The sequence below is a fragment of the Plectropomus leopardus genome, unplaced genomic scaffold (assembly GCF_008729295.1).
Source record: "Plectropomus leopardus isolate mb unplaced genomic scaffold, YSFRI_Pleo_2.0 unplaced_scaffold27727, whole genome shotgun sequence".
NCBI lineage: Eukaryota > Metazoa > Chordata > Actinopteri > Perciformes > Serranidae > Plectropomus > Plectropomus leopardus.
In genome coordinates, this window is record NW_024630187.1 from 1 (window position 1) to 6,846 (window position 6,846).

The 6,846-nt window shown below is 37.5% G+C and overlaps 1 long non-coding RNA gene across 1 annotated transcript; it reads left to right on the forward strand.

Annotated features, from left to right (window-relative positions):
- Nucleotides 1-564: 564 nt before the first annotated feature.
- LOC121937876 lies at nucleotides 565-4,441 on the forward strand. The gene is made up of 3 exons (XR_006105218.1): nucleotides 565-643; nucleotides 2,691-2,767; nucleotides 3,704-4,441. It is a non-coding gene; the product is annotated as an uncharacterized LOC121937876 (long non-coding RNA).
- Nucleotides 4,442-6,846: the final 2,405 nt, after the last annotated feature.

The window sequence follows — 6,846 nt, forward strand, 5'->3', positions numbered from 1 at the left end:
TAGCCGCCGGCGTGAGACTCGTGATCACGTGACCCGCTGTGATTCGTAGAAAATGTAGAGTCTGACATTTAGGAACGTGTGCTAAATGTGAGAGGACTGTTGAAAGTATATTTACTGCAGAGTGAGTAAAAGTACCACAGACTGAAGAGCTCATTCCTCTCCGTGTGCTCCGGCTGCGCTGTCGTGTAGAAGCGTCTCGTTAACACGTTAAACGCCTCCAGGTCAGATGAGTCTCTGTCCCGAGGTGAACTCCTCACCATCGCGTCAAAGACAGAAGCCTCTTAAACAAACACTTCATCCAAATATGCAGTAATTATTTTCCTGCCCGTCAACATGCATGAGAATATTAAATCAGAGCGGCGACACGCCTGCAGCAGCTTTCATCCCCGTAATGATCCGGCTGTCTTATTCCTGCTCGGAGGGACCGGCTCGTCCTGCTGCTGCTGAGCGGCTCGCTCTGTTGTTGGGTGTGTATCATTATTCTTCTAAATACACTAACCATTTCTGTGTGTGTGCGTGTGTGCGTGTGTGCGTGTGTGTGTGTGTGTGTGTGTGTGTGTGTCAGCTGGGTGAGGCCGTGACCAAGAACCCAGGCTACCTGAAACTCAGGAAGATCCGGGCGGCCCAGAACATCGCCAAGACGGTAAGCCTCTCACCTGAGAGTTTGTCTCTGCAACAAAACACATTGCAAGTCACATTGCATTTTCTTTCTTTAAAAATCAGCAAAAAAAATCCCAAAAAAGGCCTAAATTTTGTCTTTAAAAATCTGCAAAAAAAGATAAAAAATAATCCAAAAAAAAAGTTAAAATAAGAAAAAGTTGCCCGTTATTTCCTTTTAAATCATCAAAAAAAATACAAATTTTTTTCTTTCAAAATTAGCAAAAGAATTTAAGATTTTTTTAATCTGCAGTAACATGAATAGAAACAACAGCCATTTAAAGATGTAAGCGTCTCCTTTATAACAAAATAAAGAGTTATAAATATTTTGAAGCTCTTTTAAAGAGAGCTTTAAAACATTTGACATGCCTACTTTTTAATTTGAACAAGGGACAATATTTATTCTCCCTAAATTATATTTAAATATTCACTTGTAATCCTGCTCTGAATTCAAAAAATGTTTACGGACTTTTTCTTAAATAATGGCCAGATTTTTTTCTTTAAAAGCTGCCAATACTTTTTAATTTGAAAAAGGGACAATTTTTTTTCTTTAAACATCTTCAAAAATAAAAAAGGCCAAAATTTATTTTTAAAAATTACCCAAAATACAAATTTCAAAATACAAAGTCAGCAAAAAAAAAATCAAGAAAAAATAAAATGGACAATTCTTTTTCTGTAAAAATGGCAAAAAAATAAAGACAAAAACCACTTTTTTGTTTGTTTTAATTGGCAATAAAATAAATAGAAATACAGTCATTAAAGTTGAATGTCCCACACGTGGACGTCAGTGAGTCCAGGACTCAGCGCGGTGATGTAAAATGTGTACAAATTAAAACATTTCTTCACAGTCACTTAAACACAACACGGACGACATAAGAACATCCCAAAACAAAACATATTGTTTTAGTCGTGCTTTTGAACTACCTGGCCACCACAGCTGCATGAGGACGCACTAATGTTACGTTACATCGGTTTAAAGAAACGTACAATGCAACTTTTAATTCGGTGACTGCTGAGAGGTCGCGCCTGTTTTTATTTGCTTTTATTTTTATACGTTTTATATTTGTAATATTTACCTATTTTTAAAGGATAGAATTAGATGTAATGTATTTGTAGATTTAGTGTCATAGTCTGTCTTAAAGTTTTAATCAGCTGCTCTGAGGACACCCTGAAACCTCCCGGTGTCCCGCTGATGGGTCTGGAGCCGCGGTTTGGGCACCACAGGGTGCAGCTCACAGTGAATCCACCAGGTGGCGCCACATGAACACAAAACGCCACAGAAATGAATCCTGCAGACTTCCTCTTTTGAGGTTTCACCTCATGTTCTCTGTGTTGGTTTTCAAGCCTTTCATTTTTGAAGTAATTTTTATTAATTTAAATAATGTAGTTTATGCACAATATATCACACGCACACACACACGCACACACACAAACCCCAAACAGATGAAAGCTTATTTACTGTCACTTTTTATCATCATCATCAACGTGTGCTCTTTAAAACTTCCCTCAAAGTCCTGGAAACGTCCTGGAAATGTCTTGTTAAAAAGCGTGCATGAGCCCTGGTTTTGCTCTCTGATACGGCAGAAAAAACTTCACTCGATCAGCTGACGACAAACTTCGAGCAGCTCTGTGTGTTTCTCTGCTGTCAGCGTGCACAATGATTACGTGATCCGTTCACGGGGTCTTCACCTCGCAGCGTGACCTCACAGCAGAGTGTAACGCTCTGTGTGTGTGTGTGTGTGTGTGTGTGTGTGGAGGTCGCGGTGACGTCACGTGGCCCCGGCGGTGGCGTGTGTTTCCTGTCGGGCCGGTGAACGGGCCTCAGCAGCTCTCGCCGCGCTGTGAATCAGCTCAGTGTTGCAGCTCTGACAATGTTCCCATTGTGCTCGACGGCAGCAGCTCGCTCAGGCCTGCACGCCCGGGAACTTTCCACCTGTGCTCACACTCACTGTGTGTGTGTGTGTGTGTGTGTGTGTGTGTGTGTGTGTGTGTGTGTGTGTGTGTGTGTGTGTGTGTGTGTGTGTGACCTGCAGGTGTCGCAGTCGCAGAACAAAGTTTACCTGAGTGCTGACAGTCTGGTGCTGAACCTGCAGGACAAAGACAACTTCAAGTGAGTCCACACTGTTGTTTTATTTTTTATTTTTTAATTATTTTATTTTTTTTAATTTTACTTTATTTATACAGACACATTTGAAACGGTAAGGGAAAACTGTGTCAAACGTAGCGCTGTGTGACGTTGATAACTTTTAAAGATCCTTAATTTAAAAAATATAAACAAGTTTTTCCTGCAGAATGTTTTTTTGTTTTTTTCGATGAACAAGTTAAAGGTGTCACGTGTTTAATCCGGCAACAAACTGTCATCAGAATCACTCTGCTGTGAAGTTTAGTGAAATACAGACGTTGAGATAAGAAGTATCACGTATGTTAAAATATAAAGATAAAATACGTACATTATGCTACGATGTTCAACACTTTTGTAAAATATTAAAAAACAGAAAATATGTCTAATGTGCTGAGTATGTAGAGTGTAAAAATCTAAAAGATTTATGCTGCATTACAATGTTTAAAATGAGTTTTTACAGTTAAAATGGTTTAAAAAAATTTAAACCATTTTAACCATATTTGGCAAATACGTGCTGTTTGAGCGCTGTCACATGATCATCAACGTATCCCCGACAACAAAAACACACAACAACAAAAATGATCAAAGTATCATCATGACAAAAGCCTGGCGTTTAAGGGGTTAAAATCCTGAATATTTGATGTTTATCATGAGGACTGATGTTGTTTAAAATATAAACTCAGTGAAAGTTTGTGAATATTTGACACTGAAGGAAAAACAGTAATAAATGAAAATGCTGTGAATTGTTGCTGTGAATCACTGACGTATCCGAGTCCGTGATAACAAAATAAAGATTCGTCCCCCGGCTTTGCTTCCTGTCTCAGCTGAGCTAAACACGCAGCTCCGACTCCGAAGCTTTTGGATTGTCGTGATGCAGAAACGAGTCCGTGTCGCTGCTGATTCGAGTCTCTGTGTTTCTTTCAGCTTGTTGTTGGGGAAGTAAGAGGACGCCATCATTCCTTCTGTCCGTCTCTCACCTCTCGGCCGCCGTCGCCTCCACGCCAGGTTAATCTGTGACTCGTTTACACGCCACACAAACTGACTCTAACGCGTGGAGACGGCGCCCAGCGGCCGCCTCACCGCCGTGGATTTATTTTGAAAGGTTCCTCTGGTGTCGGTGAAAGTCTTTGTTTTTGTGTCCTCGTCTGCAGACGTTTTCCGCCTCTTCTTTGTGCTTTTGTCAGAATCATCAGAAATGTTTAGTTTGTGAATAAAACGCAGTTTACCCGGTTCGTTCGTCTGCAGGCCAGCTGAGTTTGTTCACCGTGAGGAAAAAAAGTTTTTTTTACCTGGAAAGATTATTTATATTCATGTAGATTTTCTCTTTGGACACTTGAGCTTCATCAGTAGCATAAAGGAGTTTAAAGTACTAATAAGTAAATAACTGTGACTTTTTCAGTTATTTACACCAAATGCAGGACATGAAGTAAAAATAAAGCAGCAGTTTCATAAATAAAATGTGAAAAATCTGATTTTTTACCAACACCAGAGGAGTCTGTCAAGCCTTCAGTTCCTTAAATCACAAAAAAATAAAACATGAAAACAACATAGTTGGTATCTAACAGCAGAGAAGTTGAAACTTGGAAAACAGAGTCAAATTAATTCTGACAGTTAAAGCTGATAATGTGAAAACAGGCAAATAAAATAATTATTTAACCACAATTATCTCATATATGCTCTTAAACATTATGTTTGTATGTTAAAAGTGATTTTCCTCTAAATCTGCGACTCGATCGCGCTGACATCAACGTGCCTCCTGACACGGAAAAAACCGGGCTGCCGCACTGCGACGCAGATTATTTTCATCTCTGGTTCGTCTGCTGGTTATCTTACTGATGAATTTATTGTTTGTTTTAGTAAATTTCTTCAGTTACTTAAAAAAGGGCCTGTTATAAGTTCCCAGAGTTCATGTTTGTTTTGTCTGAAACTCAAAAACATTTTGTTTAAAAATAAAAATAAAAATAATTTTAAATTTAAGAATTTTTGTGAAAAAAAACCCTTCAATTTACAAATTATGTTATAAAAAAAGTCATGAAAAAACTGGAAAAGTCATGAAATTTGCAAAGCTAGCAATTTCCAGGCCTGGAAACGTCCTCAAATCCAAGAAGTGCCCTAAAATCCCAAAATGTCCTAAAAATGTCCTGGAAGCGTGTATGGGGCCGCTGTGACTGGCCCCCGGGCTCCTGTCTTTTTGAAGAAGTGGCCCTTTAAACTGACTCTTTCCATCAGTTTGTTGAAAACTTTGATTTTAAAAGTGTAAAGTGGGTCAGATCTGCCTCCTCCGGTGCGTGTTGGCTCAGTTTGGGGTGACGTGGCGTGTTTGAGTCGTGGGCGCCGTGAGTCTCGGCGTTCACTGCGAGTTCACGGACGCCGTCAGCGGGTCCAAGCTGCAGCTTCTGTGTTTGTGCAACACGTCAGTAAGCGTCTCATTGAGCAAAGCTTCAAACTAAATATGAACATTGTTGAGTCGCGGTCGTTAATACCGGCGAGTATTTATGTCAACACACGCTGTGATGTTTGTCGAAGCAGCTGAGAGGAAACGAACAGCTCCGTCCAGGCTGCTGCTCGACCAAAACACCGGAGGAATTTACAGTAAAGAAATATCATTTATACGTTTTGTTTTTGGAGCTCGTCGGCACATTTGGATGTTTTTATTTAGATTATGTCTCAATGATTTCGTTATGTCTCATGAACAGGCCCAGTCCTTAACGCTGTCAGATTAATTAAAGCTTAAATCACATTAAAGCGTTTAAAAAAAAAATTTTTAAAAAAAGCCCTCCGTGTGTTTGGAAGGCATGTTTTTAAAAAAAAAATAAAATTAAAAAAAGAAACAAGAAAAAAATACTAGAACTTAAAAACGAAAGGACAAAAAAACCTTTTCTCTTAAAATTTTGCCAAACATTTTTTAAGAAAAAAAATGCCCAAAATTTTGAAAACAAAAACACCAAAAAAAATTAAAAAGAAAAAAGAAAAGAAAAGAAAATGGCTAAAAAAAAAAGATCACCAACAAAAACTGTTAAACATTTTACAGAAAAACATGCCCTAATTTTTAAATTTTTTTTAAAAATATCTTTTAGCTTTTTTCGCCTTTATTTGATAGGAGCCAGAATCAAATTTTTTATCCAAGTCATTTTCCTGTTTGTGTTTTTCTTCCTAATTTTGCTCATTTCTGGGTAATTTTCTCGTAACTTTTATTTATTTATGTATTTACTCATTTATATATTTATATGTACTTATTTATTTTTTAATTCATTAATTTTTTTATAATTTTCTATCATTCTCTCTCTGTCTTAAAGCTCATTTTCAGGCCATTTTCTTGCCACCTTTCACTACTATTTCTTGCAAATTGCAGGACGTTTGTTGCTGCATTTCCTGTCTCCATTTATCCCAATTTTTTTTCTTTTTTTAGTTCAGAAATCAAACCAGTTTTCTGAGGTTTGAAGGGTTGAAATGCTCGTTAATGTCTGAACGCAGCACAAGAAAAAGTCCATCCACCTTTTAAAAGGTTAAGATAAGAGAAAATTATCTAAAAAAAAAAAGGAAGAAAAAAGCAAAATAACAAACAGGGAAATGAAGTGGGAAAATGTGCTAAAAAATGATAATGATAAATGAAACAGGAGAACTGCATGTCGATCCACGTTTCAAAAGTTACGTTATAAGAAAATTACCCAAAAATGAGCAAAAATAGGAAGACGAAAAAGCATAAAACAAACAAAAGATGTGCTCAAAATGATAACAATAAAAATCTAAGTTAGTTTTTGTGACATTTTTACCTTTTTTTAAAAAAATAATCTTATCATTTTCTCTCTTAAAGCTCATTTTTGGGTCATTTTCTTGCCACCTTTTACTGTTATTTCTTGCAGTGTGCAGAACATTTGAGCCACGTTTCCTTTTTCTTTAATTTTTTAGTTTTTTTTAAGAAATCAAACCAGTTTTCTGAGATTTGAAGTGTTTAAATTCTCTTGAATGTCTGAACGCAGCACAAGAAAACAGCGTGCTGCTCTGCGTTTTTAAGGGCGACTCTGTAACTGCTCACTAATGCTGAGGATTTAAGGCCTAATTTTGTC